The sequence below is a fragment of the Anser brachyrhynchus genome, assembly GCF_964034855.1.
Source record: "Anser brachyrhynchus genome assembly, chromosome: 6".
NCBI classification, from domain to species: Eukaryota; Metazoa; Chordata; class Aves; order Anseriformes; family Anatidae; genus Anser; species Anser brachyrhynchus.
This window is the reverse complement of record NC_137700.1, coordinates 28,037,266-28,060,726: the sequence shown is the minus strand read 5'-3', so window position 1 is coordinate 28,060,726 and position 23,461 is coordinate 28,037,266. Positions and strand designations below refer to the sequence as shown.

The 23,461-nt window shown below is 34.6% G+C and overlaps 1 protein-coding gene across 12 annotated transcripts in view; it reads left to right on the top strand.

Moving 5' to 3' along the window:
* PLCE1 (phospholipase C epsilon 1) overlaps window positions 1–23,461 on the top strand; it is a 160,584-nt gene that overhangs the window by 44,079 nt on the left and 93,044 nt on the right. The window lies entirely within an intron of this gene.

The following is a 23,461-nucleotide window of genomic DNA, read 5'->3' as shown; positions in this document are numbered from 1 at the left end:
GATTTATTCTAAGTAAATTATATGAATATAAAATATTCAATTTGCTTTTTGTTGCATCAAATATACTGTATATTCATACATGTATTTGAAAAACATTTAGGAAAGCTGTATTTATGACATTGCTCTTGTAAAGCTCTTGCTTCATGTAAAGAGTGGTGCAAGCACTAAATAAGATAGATTGTATAAGATAAAATTTAAAAATTGAATTTATTTTTTTTTCAGTCTTCACTGTTCTGTATTTCAAACAAGTTTGCTTTTAAATTAGAAACTTTTACAAAAACTCAGATTCCCTGTCCAAAATACTCAGTTGTGTATTTTACTTTCTACTAATTGGATAAGATTGTGGGCAAAGCTTTTATGCTTGTTTGTACCATTGTCGTGGTTGTAGAAAACAGTTTTCCTACCAGTAGGTGGAATCTGATGAAAATCTTAGCTGTTAAACACAGTGTAACTGTTTTATCTGACCAACAGTAATCATCTGAATAGCTGCAGTTTCACAGTTCTCAAATAACAACAGCTTTCTAAAAAACTGTTTAGCTCAGATGAATGAAAATGAGGTTGATATAAAGTTAGCCTTTATGCTTAAGAGTAGTATAGCTAACTTTGATTCTGGTTGCCTGTGTGTACTTTTGAAGGGTGTTCCTGAATGATTTTAAAATGTTGTATTATCATATCATGTTTATCACTGTCAGACTGCAAACATCCATACAATCATGTTCTAATATTTTTGCATTGCATGAGTGAAAGAAAATCCTGTTATTTATTAATATCCAAAGCTGTCCAGTAGACAGTTTCTTCCAAACATTTTTTTTTCCCACCCTTAGAAATGTAGAACTATAATCTTCTAACTACAAATACTGACCTAGACCTATATGGTGGGGAAAAAAAAAGTGCCAAAAAACTTAGAAACATGTGAACTTTGTAGACAATATTTTAGAAAAGCATTCTGATTACCTTTTTAGTTTTTTAGAATTAGGTTTTCTTTCAGTTATTTTTTGAAGAAGGTTGGCATTATAATTTATTTTCTTTGTAAGTCTCAGCTGCATTCATTAAAAAAACAAACAAGCAAAAAAAAACAGAAAAAGAGGAAAAGGTAGTAAAGGTTTGACAGCTATTTCGTGTGTGAAAATGTTTGGCAGTATTGATTCTTTACTAATTTTATGTATAATTATTGAGAAGATAACAAGGTTTCATATATTTGCATGTGCTTTGAAAAATAGGAGTTTGTGCACAAAACCTTATCTAAGAGTGACTGATGCATACACCATTTTATCTTTACCCAACTCATCAAAAGAGGTATCTAAGGAAAGGACATACAGTAGAGAGTGGTTCATCTAGCCTTGTAATTGTGGCAGCTGAATTGTTGCTTAGGTAAGCAACAATTTGCAGTTGGTCTTTGTCAGGTATAAAAAGTGCAAGCTAGACTTGAGTCTGTTTTTATGAATTCCTCTAAAATGGTCTCCTGAATTTTTGTCTTCCTTCCTTCTTACCAGTAATTTTATGAGCTGGAGAGTTCCCATTTATGTTCATGGAGGAAATAATTTTTCACAGGAATGTTTTTCTCTTTTCACTGAGGAGCAGCCTTCCAGGAATGGTTTGGATCAAATCATACAGAATATTTGTGATGAAAAGCATAAGTTACTGGAGCTCAAAACATAGCTCACTCTTTCTCAGCGAGAGGACAGGAGTACTTAGCATACATAGCGTACATTGCAAATGCTTGTCTTGGTACAGACCCAGGTTCCAAAACGTCTAAGAAGTTAAAGCTCTTTGGGAAAAACCTACATAAACAAATTTAATGAAAGGTGTGTAAAATTTGTAATGCCTATGTTGTGCATCTCTGAGTTTTTCTGCTTTGGGACAGACTTGGCAAGTAGACCAAAAAGGATTAGTTGGTTGTTGTCTTTGTTTTTTAATGTTTTTTTTTCTTTTCTTCTTTTTTTTTTTTTCCTTTATTTTTTTTCCTCCCCCTTCAGGCTACTTCTGTATGCTGTAATACCATTCCTTGCAGATTTGTACTGTCCTCAGTTTCCATTCATATGGATAAGTAGAAAGCTAATAACATATGTATTTAATGATTTGAAGGAAATATGTACTTTACTTCCATGCTATAGCACAAATTCTCTGCTCTTTGCAGTGTCAAAGAAGGTCACTGTGAAATTAAAGCTAATTTAGAGTTGACAGGCTCTTAATTAAGAGGTAATGGAGTCAGTCTTCTGCCAAGATGGTTTGTTCTCCTTGGAAGGAGAACAAAGCTGAGTAATAGTGCACCTTCAACATTTTTGTAAAGAAAATCCTGCAGCTGGGGTGAATGTCATCTTCTGCTAAAGCAGGTTGCCCCATTTATGCCTCATGTGTTGGCAAACAAACTTTAAACTGTCATCCCTCAGGCATTTTGCAGTGGTTTGTTTACCTAAAATTCCTTGACATTATTGAGAAAATATAACTTTTCTTCCTGGCACTGGAAGAAAAACAAATAACAAAAAGCTGTTGATGTGGGTTGGAGGGAACGACATTGTTCATCTGATGAATTCCACAGAACAAGTGGAATCTATTGTAGATCTTCTCACGCTATTAGGTCCATATGTTTTGGCATTGAAAAAAAAACCACACCACCCTAAAAACAAACAAACAAACAAACAAAAACAAACAAAAGACAAAAACCCAAGTAAAGTGTTTTTGATAGGAAATGCATTTAGTTTTCTTGCTAAGACAAAGAGAGCAAGAATGGTTTGCCACTGCCTGACTCCTGACTGGTTTAGGCATGTCATCCCTTACCTCTTGTCCTGCATCTGATACTTGGAGCTCTTGATGAGATCTTAGAAGCAGATCAGGCCTGAAAGCCTAATGAGCATAGGCTTGTCAACCACCTCCCCGTCTTGCCTTTCTTTGTGTGTGTGTAAGGAAGGTATAAGCACTTTAGGGTGCTGTGAATTCAGTTAGTTCAGCAAGCCTGTTTGTGAAGAGAAGAATACGTTCAAGACTGTGGGGACACAATGATCTTCAATTCAGCTGGTAACATTACCAAACTATACATGGAGTTTAGATACTGTTTTGATCTTCTGCATAAACCTTAAGTCTCTAAAGAGAAAAGAGAATTTCATTGTTCATCTGCCAGAAATGCACTTAAATTGTATTTGTTAGAAAATCTGTTAGATGTTTGTTTTGTTGGGACTGCCAAGAACAGATTGGCTGTCTTGAAGCGTTTCTTTGCATAGTGGATCACACTGTACATTAAAGAAGCTTAAAAGAGTAAATCAGTTTCTGTACTAGATGGTATCAGGGTTCACGCTATCTGGGTAATGATGTGGTCATAGGCACTTAGGCTGAAGAATTTATAAAGGACTCCAGAAGTTTGAAACTTTCAGTTCAAATTATACTTTTCATTCAGGTGCTGTGTTCTAAATTTTCAAAGAATTCTTTTGCAGCTATTGTAGAGTAATAGCTATGAAATAATGTGAACTTTAGCAGCATAGTATAGGTAAAGCTACAAATCCTAGAGCCGCTTAGCTAAATACATTGCATATTTATAGGTCATTATTTTTTATTTTAATAGTGTTTCTTATCACTTCCTTTTTTCAAAACCATTTTGCTAGCAGATTGCTAGTATGTCCTTTAAAACATTCATATACTTGAAAATGTTCATACTTGAACTAAATGTCTGTACATGTTTGCCAACAAACTTCAAGTGTATCTTTGAATAAATTCCATTGTAGTTAGAAAAAGCAATTAAAACTACGCGTATGAACTTTATTACATTCGCTAGTTCACTTAATTCAGGGTGACTGCTCTTCCCCTACTTTACAGGGGAAATAGAAGCTGCTGCTGGAATTGGAATGTTTATAGAAAAGTTGGGCATCTTTTCATTAATACCTCCTACGTAAACATGGGGCTACCCATTATGAAGAAAGAGGTTTCAGTGAAATGAAGGAACAGACTTGTTATTTAAGATGTTCAGTTAGGGAATAGAAATGAGGCAATCAGTAGACATTTCTCTTTGTTTCCAGTAAAACTTCTGGTAGGCCAGGTGAGGAAGAATTACTGCTTTTTGTAGCTTGCAGTTATAGGGCACATAAAATTATAGAGGGAGCTAATCTGTGCTGCAAACCTCAGCTTGGTTCCAAGCGTATCCGACATGTTTTCAGTGGGAGAGGTATCTTTAAATATTTGTATGTCTCTGTCTAACATCCTTAATTTTGACTGATACACTTCAACAGAGTATATCAGTAGCTAGAAAACAGAAAATGAAGTCTATGTACCTACCCCATTGTTGTTCTACCTGGGAACAAAGTCCTTATTGGCATAAAATAGGCAAAGAAGGAATAGACGTCAGCCATCTCAGTAATGACCCTGGCTCTCCTTCCAGTGTATGTTTTCTGTTGCCCTTCTGCTCAAATGTTCTTGATCTATCCATATTTCCAAATAGCATAATGACATGGCTGCGGGTGGAAAAGGTGTTTACCCTGTCTTTTTGTGCTTGGGAATTCCATGATGGGACTTCAGCAAGTATTGATACTACTAAAATGAATAGTCTTCTAGACACAAATCCTGACAGGAAACGAGAGTCAAATTTTAGAATATCTTGTAGTCATGCCTTGACATACAAAAGTATATTTTTCCTGACAGTAACAGGTAGGAAACTTATCCTGGTTTCCAATGCTTAAGGAAATAAACCAAAACTTATGAAATTTTGGGTGCCAAAGCAAGTGGTATAATATCAAGGAAATACCAGGAAATTAGTGAGTAGAAACAGAGAAACTATTTTCTTGAAAGAATAGTTTTCTGTATGCAGTCACTGATAGTTCATTATTTTAGTAAATGTAAGGATTCCATAGAAGCATAGATGCAGATCTTGATCAACAAAACCATGCGTTTGAAATCATTTATGCTTCAGTTTTGGAATAATGAGAAAACTGTATTGTAACAGCAGTTATAATGATAGAGCCTACACTATTTAAAGTGGCTGTGTTGTCTTTAGAGCATTTTTGTGATTTTTTTTAGACTATTTTAAAATGTTTTTACAGAATTCTGCTATTTTCCACTGTCTTTATGTTATTTGCTAGATGATTTGGTATATTGAATAATGATAATCCTGTTAATATTAAAATATTTGTTACAGGGCTTGTTTTTTTTCTTTTAAAGTAATTTTGTGTGTTTTCAGTGGATAGGAAAGCCCTGGTCTTTGCCATGTGCCCTTTCTCTGTACTTGCTGCTGTCTGTTAGTTATTGTATGAGCACCCTGAAGGAACCTATCTGGTTTGGCTGATAGTTGGATATTTTCCATATTGTTCACTTTACCTACACTCTAGCATGCAACTGTAGCATCACCTTTTCATTGTTTTTCTTCTGCATTATTTTTTTTCCATAATAAAGTAAGGGAAAGTATTTTAAAGACAGTAAGGGGGTTGTGATGTTATTTTAAACATGTTTTCAAAAGATATGCAACTGTCACATTTCCTGCATTTTTTGCTAGCCAGTGGCTTTCCTACTACCTTTATTGTCATTGCCTTTATCACATATTTCTTTTTTTTTTTTTTCCCCCTTCCATGGCATGTTATTCTCACCTATCATTGCTCTTCAGTCAGTGTTTGTCTGCAGTAAAGTTATTCAAGAGTGGTATTTGAGGGTAATCTTAATAATAGCAAGGCCCGCTTCTGAGATAAAGTTACCCAGGTTACCAGATAGAGATTTATGCGAGAAGTCTATGTGAAGTGTGGCCTGCTTAAAGAGTCTTCATGAGGAGTATATGGCCATGAAGCCACAAAATACCCAGTGTGCTGTAGCACTTCCATGTTGGCTTCTCATCTATACTTTAATCAAAAAGAAAATGAAATAAATGAATTTTTAATACTGCCTATTTCAGTTCCTGTGCTAGGAAAAATTCTCTTTTGTGCACTTCGTGTTCCTCTGCAACTCTTAAATACTCTTCAGGTAGCACACGGTCGTCTATGGAATTTTTGAGTTTACAGAAATTACACGTGAAACAGGTCTTTGCTTTCCAAATTGTGCCCCCTTGTGAAGAAATAGGGTGGTGAATGGGAAAGGACATCTGCAACTTCACAGCAAAACACTGTGCAGCAACCTCAGCAGCATGCTTGGGAACTGTTTCAAGAGGATAGTAATTAGAAATCATCTCATTGTGCTGATATAATTTGGCTCAAAGTTTGTATCTATTAATCTGTGTGTTTTCTGCAATAATGTAATCGTATTAGTAGTTTAGAGCTGAGAAATCTAATGTGGAAAGAATTATTTTACTTTTACTTACAATGAGCTTGCATTGTACCAGTGACATTATTTTCTGTATTTGTAAACAATTTTTAGAAATTGCTTAATAACTAACATTGTAAAATCTTCTTTATATAAATTTGTGTAATATCAGGAGTCTATAGCAATGCTTTCAGATAAATTTAGCATTGCATCATTTCACTTTGCAGTAATATAAACACAAACTCCAGCATGTCAGCACAATTAAACATTAAATATTTCAGATTTTATTATCTATGTGTCAGTGGTTAAACTAAAGTGCTTATGGAGTTTTTATAATGAACACATTTCCACTGACCGTTGGAAAAGTAGCCTTGTAGGAGCTGCAGAGGTGAAGCAGGACCATGTGAAAAGCAGTGAAGGGATTACGATTTGGCAATGCACGTCTTTTCTCTCTGGGCTCTTAATCAGTCTCTGTAGACGAGAACAGACTGTCGTCTTGTATTGCTGAAAGCTAACTTGCAGTTTCTGCTTGTGTCTGCATGTTTCAAGTTCTATACAACTTTGTCATTTTTACTACCAGTTGATAACGATATGGATATGGTGAAACACAAGGGGAAAAGGTATGGTTCATGTAAGATAAAATATTTAAAAGTTTTTTTTACTACAGGAATTACAGGAAAGTTTTCCTTCAGAAGGAAGAACGTAGAGCTGCATAAGAATATATTCTTGGTGTATTAAACAGAACATTTATTAATGGAACACACTTCTTTTTCAGTCGGTACTTTGCAGATGTAAACTATTATTAATTTCTAAAAGTCTGTGTTGTTTCACTTTTGTTCAAGTTAGGCATACTGCGTGTGAATGTTTATTAGTTTGTTGTGGTTAAATGATTGTAGTCACTTAAGAGATGTTAGTATTTAAAGTTATAAAACTTGCACAAAATTTTGCCCACTTGTTTGCTTAGGATTATATTCTAACTCTAGAAATAATATATTTACAGTCTTTGCTTTTTCTTTTTTCTTTCGGTAAACAAAATTCTTGTTTTCTAGACACAGTTAATGATGTCAGCAGTGAAGCCCCTAACAAATACTTTGCTGTTACTGTATATTGATAAAGAAATATTGCATGTACAGTGAGGATTTATAGAAGATGCTTACAATTCACTAGAGAAGTGTATTGAAACAATAAACTGAATATATAGTGGTTTTTTTTGAATATTCAGTAAACAGATACATGAAAAGTAAATTCTATACCTATCGGTGTAAACAATAGAAAAAGAAGAAGAAAAAAAAAGGTTTTCAGTAGAAATACAATCAGGATAACATTTGATTATTGTGCTTGCTTTTATACATACTAAAAATATTCATCTTACTCTCACATCATATATGTATGAAATTAAAATTAAAGGCAGCTCACACTACACAGTGTGCTAGTGAGAAGTCATTCACTTTCCTCAGACGCACCGCACTTTTAAATAGTTGAAAAAAATTCAGAATTGTGTAGTGTTTAAGTATACCAGACTGGTCTTCCAGTTGAAGTACTGTATTTCAGGAATTTAAACTATGAACAGTGCTTTTGACTTGACCCAAGCAATGTATTGTGTGGGTTGGTAAGTGAGGAACACAAGTACCTACTTTTGGAAATAATGTAATAATGTTCTTTTTTGTACATGTGATGATTAGTAGGAGTAAGTTGTGTTATTCTTAACACTTGATAAATACAATCTGTAGCTTTGTGACACCTTGTCTCATTTTCACTCATATAGCGGGAGGAGTTTTGCCTCTCTAATGCTTCTGTAGTTCAGTGTTGTACCTTTGCTTTATTAAAATAAAATAGGATGGGAATATTATGACAAAGATTTGAGGTCTTCAGAAAAGGGTCCAAATAGCAATTTTTTTCTTTGTGCCACTATGAAGTTGTTGTCAGTAGGTTTTACAAAAGGTAATGGAAGGTTGATATATTATGATTATTATAAAAAGTCATGTATACTGTGTTAATTTCTGGTATCATAAGGCTGTGGGACTTATTTTACAAGGATCTGAGTAAACACATAGGAAGATAATTGTTTTGTTTTAAAGTGTGTACACAGTCAAAGAATTGGTAAGCTGTGGCATATAACGCTATTACATATTGTTAAATTATTCTAATGCTTAGCAGCATGTATGGGCTTTTTTTGTTGTGTTAGTAACAGCAGAGGAGTAATGCCCTGTAAAGAAAGTAAGTACAGAGGTAGCCCATCAGGCAATTAAAACAAAAACAAGCAAGCGAGAAAAAAAAAGAAAAAAATAAATAAATTGCAGTAACATAAGTTTGTCAAGTGCAAATTGAGAGTGCAGGGTTAGCAAAACCATCTTAATGTAGTTAATGGAATAGCATTTGCTTCCATCTTTACTCTTCACTTCTCTATTAGTTTTGAGAGAGACTTTGATTCTTAAGAAGTGACATTTTTGTATCAGTTATTTTAACAATAATACACTAGTGCCCAAACTTCCCATCTTAAATTTTGAAAAGCAACTGAACTTCCATCATTGCTTCATTTTCTGTTTTCATATGCTCTTTGACAGATAAATCTTCATAGATGGGTTTCATTGTAGAAGAATGTGTTAGTCCAGTGTGTAAGTGTTGACTTTTGGAATAAAAAGAAGTACATCTATGAAATTACTTTTTCAGTAAAAAAGTACATAGAGTACTTCAGGAACAGTATTGCTTTTTTCTATGCTGGTATTTTAATAGATTTACATAGTTTATGTGGATAAAATATTTTTGGGTTGATGAGACCTCTTATAAAAAGCATGTGAAATCTTTACCTTCCATGGGAATAGATTGTCCGTGATATGCTGCTGAGAAAATAGGGGTCTGGAAATTCTGTTTGTTTATTCTGTGCTACAGTAAAGATCAATTAGATCCACGTAACCTTTATAAAGGATTTTTTTTGTTGTTGTTTTGGTCCCTGATGCCGACTCAAGTTCTTACTGTAATGCTGTTTGAACAAGAAAGGATTCCTGCTTATTCTCAGAATGATGCTACTGTGACAAAAATGCCATCTAGAGATCTTAACAGTGTACTTGTGTAGTTTAGAGTGTTTGAGACTTTAGAAAAATGTTATGCTACCGCTGGAGTTTTATGGAAACATACAGTGCTTTCAAGGTTTTTCTGTCCTTCAGTGATAATTATTTAAAACTATAGAGCAAACAAGCATTTTTGCGTGTTCACTGAAACAATACTACATATTCTCCTCCCTCAAGTACGTGCATACTTCATTATGCACATGAAACCTTGGTGCAGTTAATTCAAAACAAATCTGTACTCAGCTCTCCCAAAGTTATTCAAGAGCACTATTTCTTACCAAGATGAACCTTTAGAAAGTTTTAAAAATCTTAAATTGAGCATATGTAATTACAGATAAATGAGTCAGTTTTTTTTTTTTTTTTTAACTGCTGTGATGGTATTGAAGAAAAGCTTTTGGTTGGAATGTAATTTTTATCCTTCATTTTGAGAGGATAAACACATACGTAGATCACTTATGCATGTAATTCAGTGTAATATAATTGCAATTTATAAAAATGATTGCACTGAGAAGGATGGCTATGAATTCTGGTAAGGAAGCTGTTGTATATACAAAGTTTAGTTGAAGCTAAAGCAAAATAAATCTCATGGATGACTAAACTGTAGTCCCTGGGTCTGTAACAATCCCCAGAGAATAAGGAAAGTTAATTTAAAATATTTCTGTTCTTCTGGTCTTAAGCCAGATGCCTTAAATTCTGAAAATCAAGCCTCAAGTGACATTCCACTCCAGTGGGAAAAGAAAGAACATATACTCTCGTCCTGCAGAATCACATTTACTTTATTAACAGCTAAAAACCATAATTTAAATACTAAACTAATGCAGTCTTGTTCCTGCTCTCACACCCTTGTTTCTGCTCCTGTTTGTTCATGCTCTCATTATCTCTCTGGTAAAGCAAGCATATTTACTTTAAGAACATCTTTTAATCTGATGAAGGAATTAGAATTTTTGAAAACTGCAGAACATTGGATTATCTATTTTGTGGATTTTGTGTAAGTAGAACTGAACTGGAAATACAATGAATGAATAATCATCCCTTGTTTAGATCTTGAAATTGGTTTCCAAAACTATTTGGAGACAAAGAAGAAACTCAAGAATTTTATCCTAATTGTAGTGTTGCTATCATTTCATCTTTTTAGCAGATTTGGATTAAATTCAAAAACTCTTCTAGTAACAATTATTTTCATAAATACAATTTTATTCTGGTATACATTTTAATATGAGTATGGCTATTAGTGTATATTAGGTATCCACCATCAAGGTTGTGTACCATACAAAAGATTATGTGAAAATTGAACATACTGCATTCTGCAGTGCAGTTATTTAGTTTAAGGGAGCATTTGAACTTACCAACTGAAAATGAGGAACAGAGGAAATTAATTCTTTAGGTCATTGCATTGTGTATTGCCTGTTGACAGCTGCCTTCTTCTCTTCTTAAGCTCTCTATTACTTGAGATGTGTTCTATAGATACGGCATGCTTTTCCTGAGCAGCTAATGGCTAGGGAAGATAAATAGTGTTGAAGGTACTCCTACTGATTCAATATCAACATCAGTACAATTGCTTCATTGTACTACTCTGGATTATTGCAATTGTTTATTTTTAGCCAAAAGTTTTCTTCTGAAAATTTACAAGATAGGACCATACCCCTACCCACTTTTTTTTTAAAGGATTTTTATTAAATGTTCATTTTGAGCAGTAATGAATGAAGACTCACTCTATTAGTAAGCTAAGATTAAAGGTGTTATTTAAAAATTAAATTCAGTTTATGAATGTTCTGTTCTAACTTTGGTCAAGGAATAGTGCCTTTTCTATTTCTAGGTAATTTAAGAAAAAAAAAAAAAAGACTTTAAGTGGAAAATGCCTCTTTATAGAACAAAGTTATTTTGTTTCATGAAATCATGTTCTGTAGCCTGACCTAAAAGTCTATTAAACAATTCAGTCATGAAAACTCTGAGAATTTCCTGGCCCCTAAGTACTATCCAAAATAATCTTATAATTATTCATGTGACCCTATGAACCCAACAGCTGAAGTACAAGCAAACAAATAGGCATGGATTCAGCATCTACAAAATTAGAAAATGAGAACTAGATTTCCTGTGCTAAGGAAAATGCTTCAAGTTGCTCTTCTGTTAGCTATATGCCATGATTAGAGATGCATAAATTTTACAGCTGTAGTAATATACCTCTGAGTCTTTTATATCAATATCAATTATAACAGGTTTTAAATGAAAATATTTAAAGATACAGCAAAGTTCTGTAGTACTTCTCATTTATGAAATTCTTAAGTTTCTGATAGGTTGTAGCTCTAAATTGCAGACGGTTTCTGGTGAATTTGGAATGCTTTTCCTTTCAGTATAAATCCACAGTGTATGTTAGCATGAGTGTTTCATTGATGCAAGTAATAATAGTGGCTGTATGAACATGAATATGGTTTTCTTACAAATATTTTATCTTAAAATTATAATCATTTAATTATTAATTATAAAACTTTATTTTTAAGATGGTTTTTCTGATAGGAGATATTTTATTTTTCCCTTGTACTGTGGGTTATCCCTCAAACTTACTATCACTTTGTAGCTCAGAAACATGCTGCGAAGCTCATCTTTCAAAGCTCTTTAAACAGTTAGTTCACATGTGTGTGGGTGCAGTTATTTTTAAGTGTATGAGTTCTGTGGGAGTCTTTCCTCAAATGGGAAGACTGCTATTAGTAAGGTACAAATGCATATGGATTTCTGCCTGTATCTGACGCCTGGTTTTGTTGTTTGTTTGTTTTGTTTTAAAGAAAGTGTAGGCACACTATCACACATAGAATAAGTGCTGAAAAAAAGCAGAGGTGTGGGAAGTGGGCTGTTCGGCTCCCTTGGTGGGCCAGACGGTGGTTTTCTCTGCATTGAATGCTCACCATTCATCTCTCTTGAATACACCTATCATACTGTCAGTGTTTGGGAGACAGTAAAAATGAACATGAGGCTTGTTTGAACTAATTAACTTATCGAGATAATTAAAATAATTAATTTATCTAGCTTTGAAAGAAGTAACCCTATAAGAAGGTATTAAATACATTTTTGATGGTTTCTGTTAGTATTTCTTCTTATTTTTATCTGTGTTTGAAAAGCTCAGGGAACCTATTTTAACAGTTGCATCCCATTACAGTCTGTTGTTCCAAAGATGTATAACGAGAGGTGGAATTTACAATGAACATCTGTGTGATCATTCTTCAGTTGAAATTATTCAATCATGGCACATTTAATTTCTAACATCTAAGCAATTTAACTGTGAATGATGTCAGTTGGCTTTCTGACATGGAGTTTTAATCCTAGTTACTGCCTATTTTAAATAATGTACTTAGCTACAGTAAAATTCTCTAATGAAGAGTTGACCAGCTAGTCTTTTCCTTGTTTTAAATACTTTTATAACATACCTATACTCTTTTAAATGAATAGAATATCTTTGGTTTTAATCAGTAAGTTACCAAAAGACATTATTAAAATATAAAAAAGGTAATATGACTTAAGAACAAAGGTATTTGCAGCACTCATGCTTTTGTGTTAAAATCTTAGTAGACAGTTTGGAAGTTGATAACTCAAGAAATTCCATTCTACATGATAAGGTGTTCAAAGACACGAACCACATCAGAGTAGTACAGCTATGATCTTGGTAAAGAAAGGTATGCATTACCTTTGTAGTTGCTTTTAGACTAAAGCTGAAGTACCAGAAATGTTTGAGCACAATATAGTTGATTTCTTTTGCTACAGATTGTTTGTAAGTGAAATTGTTGGTAAAAACTCAGAGGAATTAAATAAGCATTCAAAATAAAAAGGGAAAACTTTCTGCAAGAAGAATTAAGAGTATTCATTTATCTCAGAAAACTAACTTGAGAAGTATTAGAAAAATAGAAAAATTATGATTTAGACTGAAGAAGTCATCAAGAGATCTTAGCAATTAAAAGCTATTAAGAAAAATATATTTTCATTTATTCGTCTGTGTCAACAGAAATATGAATAGAGAAGCTGACCAGAAGGTGACTGGCCTTTTCTGGGTAAGATTAGAGAAGTCTCTCTTGCTGATAAGGGCATTGTTTCATGTTGCTGAAAAATGAGGCTGCGTTTTGTTTGGTGTCATCCTTTCAGTTTCTCCTTGATCAAAACGAGCTTTCAAGTACTTATAAGCAATCTTTTGAATGACAGTTAATTGATGTGTCTTTTTGTCAGCCTCTGTTTTACATCTGAACCTGACTGTTCTTAGTAGTTACTTGGATCTAATGTGTAGTACCTGCCATGAGAAGTAACAAGCTCTGTTGTACTGATCCTTCTGCAGAGGACTGACCATTCTGTAGGAGCGGGACATTCTGGGGGTGGAGATGCTGAGGTAAATATCTGCGCCATTTATATCACATTGTTTTTGTTGTCTTCCAGGTCTGTAAGGTTCATTTGTAAGATCTTTGTCTGTATTTGTTCCATGCTAATATACTATGAGGAAAACCATTGAAGTCATTATTGTTTCTTGAAGATCTTGAGAATTTAATCACTCAGTGAAGTAACAGCTGCCCATGAGACGATAATTTACTTTGAATGTTTATTCCTCTTGCTGTTAAGGAGATCATCTTAAGAAGCCCATCCTTCCTTTGGTAATGGCTTTTTAAATACTTAGCAGTGTTGTCTTACCAAAATGGAAAATTGGTAATAGCAACCAGGATTTATCGAAAGTGAAAATGACAACTTCTTAGAAGTTTAGTCATGACTGTAATGATTTACTAAGTCCAACTCTCAAATGTTCTTGGGGGAGGTGTGGTGTTTTGTTTTGTTTTGTTTTCCTGGTGTTTTAAAACTCTATCATCATTTTCAGGAATTAAAAGATTTCCTTACTAAGGCACTGATGGTGTACCAGAACTGCAAGAAGATGACTGATATAATTTCTGAAAAATGTTGAGTTACGTTTAAGGTTTGCCTCTGCAAGACAGTTTGATACTCGTTAAAGTCAGTTTCTGCTCCTTGAAATGATCTCATCCTTAACAGGATGCAATTCATAAGAAATATTGGCGGGTGAGGTAATGCACATCCTGTAATTGCAACTGAAGCTGCAGAAAGTTCACAGAACATCAGTTAATGAATATTACCATTTGAGCACATCTGTGCTTGTTCGCTGTTGGCAGCCTTCCAGCTGCCATTGATGCTGCTTCCCATGTTGCCAGGACAAACTCATCTGTTTTCATGTGTGTCTTCTGCTGCTGTGTGCTGCATTGCCCAGTTAAAACTTACTGTGTAAAATTTAATACACAGCAAAATTGTTGCTGAATAAGTGGACATTATTGCTCTATGGAAGGGTACTCTATCTTGTGCTCTGTCCTGGCATTGTAAAAATCTGCATCTTAAACATTGAAGAGACAGAGAGTTTGAAAAGCCCTAGAGGACATTGCAGACATAGCAACAAGGTTATGGACAAGACAATTGCTTGAAGTGTGACCAAAGGATACAGGTCACTGCAGTATTTCATCAAAATTATTAGAACCTAAAGCTCAGACAGGAAAGCAAAGGAAGACATTTGTGCCTCTTACAGTGACTGTAGCACTGGCTGTTGTTAGAAAAGCAGGATTTTGTCATGTGCCATGAGTGCATTAGAACTTGTAGTGAGTATGCTGGAACAAGCATTGACTCCTATGATGAAGAGGTGCCTGAAGGCCTTTATTCCTTTCCTGTGATGTGTTCTTTCCTTCGGAGGTATAAAGGGACCAAAACAGACACTGCTGCCCATATCTCATTTGTAGTCCCACACACTCTTGGGAGGACATCTTCCTTTAGACTCAGTAAACTGATCCCAGTTTATTCCCTGCACTCTCTGGGTTTCTGGGCAGTGAAGGTACAACATACAACATGTTTGCTTTTACTCACTACCTGCAATTGCAAATGATGCTAGCAGAGGTCTTTTTTGAAAATCAGAGTCAGTTTCAGCACCACACAAAAACCTTACTTCATTTTACCATGTTTACTTTCTCTCCTCTTTTACCTGCTCATTCTGTGGACTGCATTCAAAACTTCATCAATGCAGTGATATTTAAGTCCTTACTACCTCAGTTATTGACTGAGAAATCTTTCTCTTTGCCTTTCCTGATTGTTCCTGTTTTTCTTCTTTTTATTGTCCCAGAAAATATGAACAACGCCCTGAACATGTCTGTACCACCCCATAGAAAATAGTGCACTTGTCAAGTACTGGGCAGAATAGTAGCATCATTGATTACTGTGTGTTTGTGACATTTTAAGCAACGTTTTCTTGCTCTTTTTTTTTTTTTCCCCCTCCCAAGTCAGACAACAGTGTTCCTAGGATGTTAAGAGGTAGTTTTCAGATTGTACCATTGCACTGTATTCTAGGCATTCTTTCAAATGCAAAACAGCATTTCAACAGTCCAGAGATATTTTAAGGAATTTTTCCATTACGACAATTAGCATCTCAGCAGTCAAGATATTCTGTTTAAGCACCATGTGAAAACACATAGAGATAGCAAGATATGAGAAAATTAAGATGTAGAGAACACTGTTAACCCCTGATGTTCTGAACAGTCTTTGCACAATTGCATATATTTCACTGCAAACGTGTGTTTATAGCTCCAGCTTTCTTGCTGATAAGCTGCTACCGCAGTTCTGAGATGACCTGCCTACAGACCTCCTGAGGCTAGTCTTTGTCATCCTGACATGCTGTAGTGCATGATGGCCGTGTCACACTGTGCCAAAACAATCCTTTACTGCTGTTTCTTGAATGCAAACGTGCCAAATGTCCGTGTTTCAGCAAAAGTTCCTTCAGGTGATGGCAGTTCTCTTTCTCCTATGGGTAAAGCTGCAGACAGCCTAGATGGCAAGTTATCTATTGCTGAAATTGCTACCAGCTCTGCTTTCTAGGGCCGTCATTGGCTTAGAGCCAACCGAAAGGCAAAATTCAACTATATCTCCAAAACTTCTGAGTGTGAATAAGTGTCATGATGTGTAACACATTTCATTTTATTTTAATTTGTTTCATTTCATTTTATTTTATTTTATATCTGAGATGGTTGTTAATAGTTTAAGAATGTTGCCTGTTAGCCAAAAAAGATGGGTCATGAAATTCCGGGAGAGGATTCATGGGAATTTTCGAGCTTGACCCCAACTCGCTAAACTGCAGTTGCATCCAGATAGCTTTTCTATATTTGCCACAGTATACCTAGGGAGAAACCCTGCAACAAAGTGTTCTGCCAAACAAGAAATCAAAGGATGTTGGGATACGTAGTGAGTCTCATGCAAATCTGAGTGGCGGTACAATTTACTAATGCTCGTGGATGACTTTGTCATCATCTACTTCACCTTGAATAGTAAATTAGGAGTGGAATTTAGTTAAATATACTTTTTATCTTTTGCACTATTTGTCTTGTAAAATACCAGAACCCTGTGAGACACATGGCCAAAAATTTGATTGGCTGTATGTGCTTATTTGGTCACAAGCCATAGATAGCTGAGTGCCATCAAGAAGGTAATGCTTAAAGAGTCTAAATGTTTAACTTTTTATTCTGAACATTGAAAAATACTTAAAACAACAACAACAACAAAACAAACAAAAAAAAAAAGCTCAAATCAATTTCTCAAAAGGGTTCTAAAGCCTTCACATATTTGGTTACTGATGTGAACAAGACATGTCAGTGAACAGAGCTCTAAAACAACCCTGACCCGGCAGACATTTTGCTGTTCGCAGCATCATCTCTGTCAAACACAGTAAAATCCTTTAGCTCTGAACTGCATACATAACTGTTTGGGATATGGGGCCCTGACATATCTTCTTGAGAATATAAGTACATGATAGAGATAAATGTAGATATATACAATATTCTAGACAAAACTGATGTAACAGAAAATGCATTCAGTGTTTAATATATTTCTGTTCTCATGTTTGATAATTTAATAAAAAATTGTTGTAGCAGATTCATGTTTTAGACAGTCCACTAATTAAAGATTTCCTTCTTCCTGTAAATCAGGAAAGTATACATACTAAAGTTGTTACACCCTTGTTCTTGTTCTTCAGTCTTCTTCTATGAAAGTCATATAGGGATCATCAGTCTTTTTACGATGCAGAATATTTGCAGTGATAAACATTTGAACCCAGTGTCTCCTGCTAATATCCATCTGTACAGAATCTGATTTTTTGCTGTTGTCTTAACCAAATTTTGTAGTGAATTTCTCTGCAGAGATGCCAGAGCATTATGAGAACACAGAGAGGAAGTTGATAAAGGAAGCATAATAACTAGATTCTGTAGTGCTGGAAGCAATAACCATGTACAAGCAAGTAAGCCTGCCCAGAAGCGGGATCTCTTGTGAATACAGTGCTGAGAAATGGGTAAATTGTCTTAAGCTAGCTTAGGCCAGAAAGCTGCAGTGCTTTTCCAGAGCTGTCCTACAAAGTGTCATCCTAGTGTCTTTGTACCTGTAGCTTTTACTTAAACCAGGTAATTGTAAATTACATAGAAAAGTAGAGAATTGACTGTATAAAATAGTGTGATTCCTTTCTATTTATGCATAGCAGAAACTATTTCTAAAAGTATGTGGTGGATGAAAAGCAAGGTCAGTGATGATTCCATATTGGTTTAGAAATCTGTTTGACTTGACATGACCTGACTTTAAATCCCCAATCATTGGCAGACCATTTTTTCATAGATTGGTCTGATTTTCAGTATTTTTTCAGATCCTGTTTGGCAACTGTCTCTTCCGATGTCTGTGAAAATCAAGTCATTAGCAAATTAGCATTGTAGTGTATGGACAGTAATGCAGTGACTGATTATACCACAGTGAGTTAGATCAATTGATCCATGTTAAAAGTGATGTCCAAAATGGCTTTTGCTTTTGTAGCTAGAAGAAATGCTCCTCAGAGTATGGCCTCACTCTTTTTTAAACAGAATATAGTTGGGTGGTATTTTGAGGTGAATGAGGTAAATAACTTTGCAGGTAAAAATGTCAGGAAAAGTAATTTATTTCCACTTTTAAAATAAAAAAAATAATTTTCCACTTTTAAAATAAAAGCATTTTTCAAAAGGTGATAATAGAAGTAATAATTTCACTTTGTTTTCTTAAAAAAAAAAAACAAAAAAACAACTAAACAAGAACAAAAACACCTCACAACATCTTTACAAGAAAGCTTTTCTTAATCTATTCTGCAGTGTTCCTTTAGCAGTGATCTTGAAACATCATGGGCTAACCAGTGTAGTTAAGACCATAACTTGAATGAATTTAAGTCTGAGAAAATGTAAGATTCTTCAGAAAGAAATGTGACTGACAGTATCACCCTTTTTTCAGTTTTGTTAAAATCAGTGCTCTAGAGTGTGATGTTGGCACGCAATGTTGAAAGACATAAAACTGAAGTATTGAGCAAGTGCATTAGTATGTCTGATTCTTTTTGTTGTTCTGAGCAAATTCTCATTCTAGTAATTGCTTTCTCTTTCAGTCACCCTCTCATCTGCCCAAGTTCGCTTTACATATTCCTTTTTTTCTGCCCCAAATGTTTTATTGTTGTGGTTTTGTTTTTGTTTTTCACAGCAGAATGCTATCAGATTCCATGCTCTAGATACTTGAATTGTACTGTTATTGAATAAATACATATAAAATCTTATGGGATTGGTCCTTGGACATGACATCCAAGAGATCACTGTTAACTTCACTGAATCAATATTTCCAAGGGTATAGTACTCTTCTGAAAATCCTGCCATGCCAAAACAAACAATCACTATCAGAATTCATTCATATGAATGGAATTTTTCTTGGAACAACAGAAATTTTGAAAGAGCAATATTTCCTGTGGTGTTAATAGTTGTGTTTAAGCTCTCCTGTTCTGTAAATCTTTCATGTTTTCAAAGGAGACATTTAAGTGACCTTTGACACATGCTGTCCTGAGAGTTATTACTTGCTAATCTGCCATTCTGGTTTACAGGCATTTAAAATGGTTTTACAAAACTATAACAAACAAAGGCGTTGTGTTGCAGATACACTGCACAAGGGCTGTAGGCAGCCCTTCCATCGTAGAAGCGTTCTATAGGTGGTGACTTCAAGAGTAAGTTGTCAGCGTGTTACCCAGAAGTTGGACTAGAGTGCATAGTACCATCTGAGCATATGACCATCTGAGCATTCATTTCGATGTTTCATTTTGATCATTCTGGATATATCAGTGAAAGTTTTTTTTTTTTTTTTTTTTTAAACACTGGACAGATACCCATCAGAAACAATGCATTGAACTGTTAAAGCCCCTTTAGGGGAACATTTTCTATTATTTTTATAGCATAGTAGCAATAAGCATAATTTTGCATGGCTGTGTGCACTGTTTGGGCTCACGTATTCTTTATTACTATAATAAAGTTAGAGAAATTAAGCTTGTTTCATAGTACATGGGGATCTTTGGTCTGTTCTTAATTCCAATTTCTGGAGTTCATATGGGCTGAGCAGCTGCTAGATGTTTGGCAAACTGATTACATGCCCTGAGGTTCTAAGCTAAATACCTGAGGCAGAAAAAAAATACAAAATGAGAAACAGCAAAGCCATTACAGTAAACAGAAGGAGATACATGTAAGCTTAACTAAGAAATCATAACAATTATTTTTGTGAACTTCTATATCAAATGTTTCCAGTACAGCAGTACCCATGAACTGCAGCTTCATTTTGGGGGAATATCTGTATTAAACTGTAAGACTAAGAATGGCCGTGGTATTTGGGTTTCTGCCACTTTTATATGGTAAATCTACAGTAATGTGTGAAGAGAAGGACATAATGCAATTTGCATTTGCTGTGATGATTAATCAGAAGAAAAGACTATAAGAGAAAAATGCTGAATAGTTTCAAGGTCAGCATGAATTCCTTGTTCTTATAGTTATTTTTAAAGAATATCTTAACAAAATATGTCTGTTGTCATTGTAAAGAAGTTTTATCGCCTGAAGGTTATCAATAAGTTAACTTGCAGATACCATTTTAAATTACTAGAAGCAAAACTGAGTTTTCTTAAAGTTCTGATGATTTATTAGATACATTAGTAACAGCTAAAAGATGTATTTTGTTTCCATGTATTTTCCACGTATGGAATTTTTTGAAAGCCAAATGGATGGAATTTGGCCTGAATTTAATCCTTATTTTAAAGCTAATTTTCATTTCTTAGTTGGAGGGCATGTTTTTCTTCTGCAGTCTTGTGGAAAATTTCATATTGCAAGTAATTTTTGTATTCTTTTTATTTACCATTAAAATCTTTTAGGCTTTAAAAACAGAAGAAAGTAAAAATCTTTCATAGTCACAGAATACTTTTACTGGAATACTGCTGTATTAGTACATAGAGTTGCCTGCTTTAGCTCATTTATTTAAAAAGTATCATGTAAAAACATGAGAAAAGAAAAAAAGATTAGAATGTATTGCTTTTATTTTCTAAAGTAAAACTTGGGGTAATGTAGTTGCATTTAACTTCTACCATTTACACATGTGCTCATTACAGTGGTACAGAGAAGAATGTCCACCCATACAGATCAATATAACTGCTAATAAATGTCAATGCTCTTTTTGAAACCACTGATTTATGTTACTAGTTAATAAGTTATTAAATTTTGAATAAAAGTTTTCTATTCTTCCCAAGAGGTCATTAATACAAAATTAAACTCCATCCTGTAATGAAATTAGCACTTTACTCTGCACTATCTACAAAGAAGCTTAAAGTATGTTTAATATTGCAACACTTTTCAATCCAGATACTATCCTCAGTTTCTTGTGAATTACTGTTTTATATAAACTGTGCGAGATATGGCAGCATCAGACTGCAGATGGCTTTGAGAAGGCAAAAGTGAATCAGGAGTGATATGCCCTTAGGAGATGTTGTTTTTTGGTGAGTGGCTATCAGTTTAGTGCTGCATTTTATCCTTCTTGGTTCATATTCATTCTTAATTACAGTAAACATTCTTCGGTGGAGAAAATAAGTGATACAGATCAATATAACTGTATCTGTCAGGATGAGCCATAAGCCCTGGTTTGGAATCAACTGTTTTATCTCCCAGGCAAAATTAGTCTTCTACATTGTCTGGTGCAATCTCACTGAAAGATGATTTTCTATATCAATTACCTGAGATAAATTAGAATAGAATAGTTTAGTTTAGTTTAGCTTTTAGGTGAATTGAGTTGAGTTGTGTTGGCAGGGACCTTCAAAGTTCACCAAGTCCAACTGCCTGACCAATTTAGGGCTAACCAAAAGTTAAAGTATACTAATGATTGTATAGTCCTAATGCCACTGAATATGTTCCTATTGTGATGGTTTCCGTTCATTTCAGTGGCTGGTAAGTACATACATTGTAAGTCTATTTTTTATTTTTGTTTTTTTGTAACCTCATCTGTGTGCAGCAGCAGTAACACATTCAGAGCTTTAACACATCAAAACAGACACTATTTGAAAATGTTTTATGAAGCGCAGAGTCTTTGGAGACAGCTAGTGCCCTGAAGTCTACTTTATACAATAGAGATTAACACCATTATTCTCTGTATAATCTCTCCAGCAAAACACTGTCGCCTATTTCTGTCAACAAATGGTTTCTTTGCTTTGGCAGCTGAAAGAACTTTTAGTTGTGTAGGCAACAAAACATGCTTTTATAAGTTGCAGAACCCAATTTTTAAAATATTTTGGAAGGTAACTGTGGTTTTGAGAAGTTATTTTCATTAACTAAATATTTTTTAAACAAGCTAAAAAGACTAATTATGTCTGCTATGTGTGACATGTTCATAATTTATGAATAAGGCAAGTTCACTATCTCACAGTGCACCTTATGGAAAGGTGCATCATATGGACACATATGCCACAGTTCCCTGCAGGCACATAGCCTGCAGATTAAAGGTCTGCACATATCCTGTCCAGATAGCGTACGCTCTAAGAGTGTATTTTTAAAGGTGGACATGAGCAGTGTTCTTAGTGAATGAGTCCATAAAACTCTTATGTAGCAAAGAAAAAAAGATAAAGAGGCTCAAGTAAAGGCTTAACATTTCAAGAAGCATGAGACCAAATATATTTTGGAAAATTAGCAGGAAAAAAAAAGTTAGATACCACAGCATTTCACTGTGCAATGAATCACAGAAGCTGTATTTCCAATGGAATTGAGTTATATGTCATAGTCACCGTGCAAAAGAAATTTCTTTTTAAATGTATGTGTATGTCAATGCTCTTTTTGAAACCACTGATTTATATTACTAGTTAATAAGCTATTAAATTTTGAATAAAAGTTTACTATACTTCCCAAGAAGTCGTTAATACAAAATTAAAGCTGAGATAAGAAATATGTACATTATTGCATAGTATTTGATATTTTGTGTTCTGGAAAAAAAAAAAAAAAGGAAAGAAAGAAATTGTCATTGAATTTAGTAGCTGAATCAAAGCTTCTGCTATTCTCACAGGCTTTACCTGAGCAAAAGAGTTATATCACCCTTCACAGTTCATTGAGGGTCAGATACCTTGTGGGGATTGGGCATTGGAACCTCCCCAACTTAATGACTTGGGATGTGCAAGGTTAGGACAGAAGTGTACAAGTGCAGATTTGTGCACTGGGGGCTGCTGGCCTCCTTTTTTGTGTTACTGGGCATGGATCTGTCCCCTGGTGAGAGTGCCAGTGCTGCAGCCATGTGACTTGCACAGACTGTGCAAACAGTGTCTGATCATTTGCCTGAGCACATGTGCTTGCAGTGTAGGATTGGATGCGCTTTCTGCCATGTCAATGGATATCTGTATTTTTTTATGTGAAGGGAAGGACAGCAAAAAGAAACAAGCCATTAACCAAAAAAAAATAAAATAAAATAGTAAGGCATCAGCTTACTCCCTGTGCACTTCTAAGGACTGAAGACAGCAATGTTGTACATTTTGATTTCCTACATCAACAATAAAGCTTGTGAAGTTGGATGAAAACTGAGTTTTAAAGTAACTATTTCAATCAAAACCAATTTATTGGCTTATGTGACAATACTGATTTAACGATAAGGTGCCATTTATATGCATTACTGAGTGTCTGGGCAACAACCCCCTGAGAATTGCCTCGGCACCTGTCCCAGCAAGAGTTATAATGACCATTTCCTATGTTAATCTTTTAATTTTGTAGTTTACACTATGCAATTAGAAAACACAGAACATTGAAACAAATTATTAATGTTAATCAGTAAGTCAGCATGCAAAAATGCAAAGA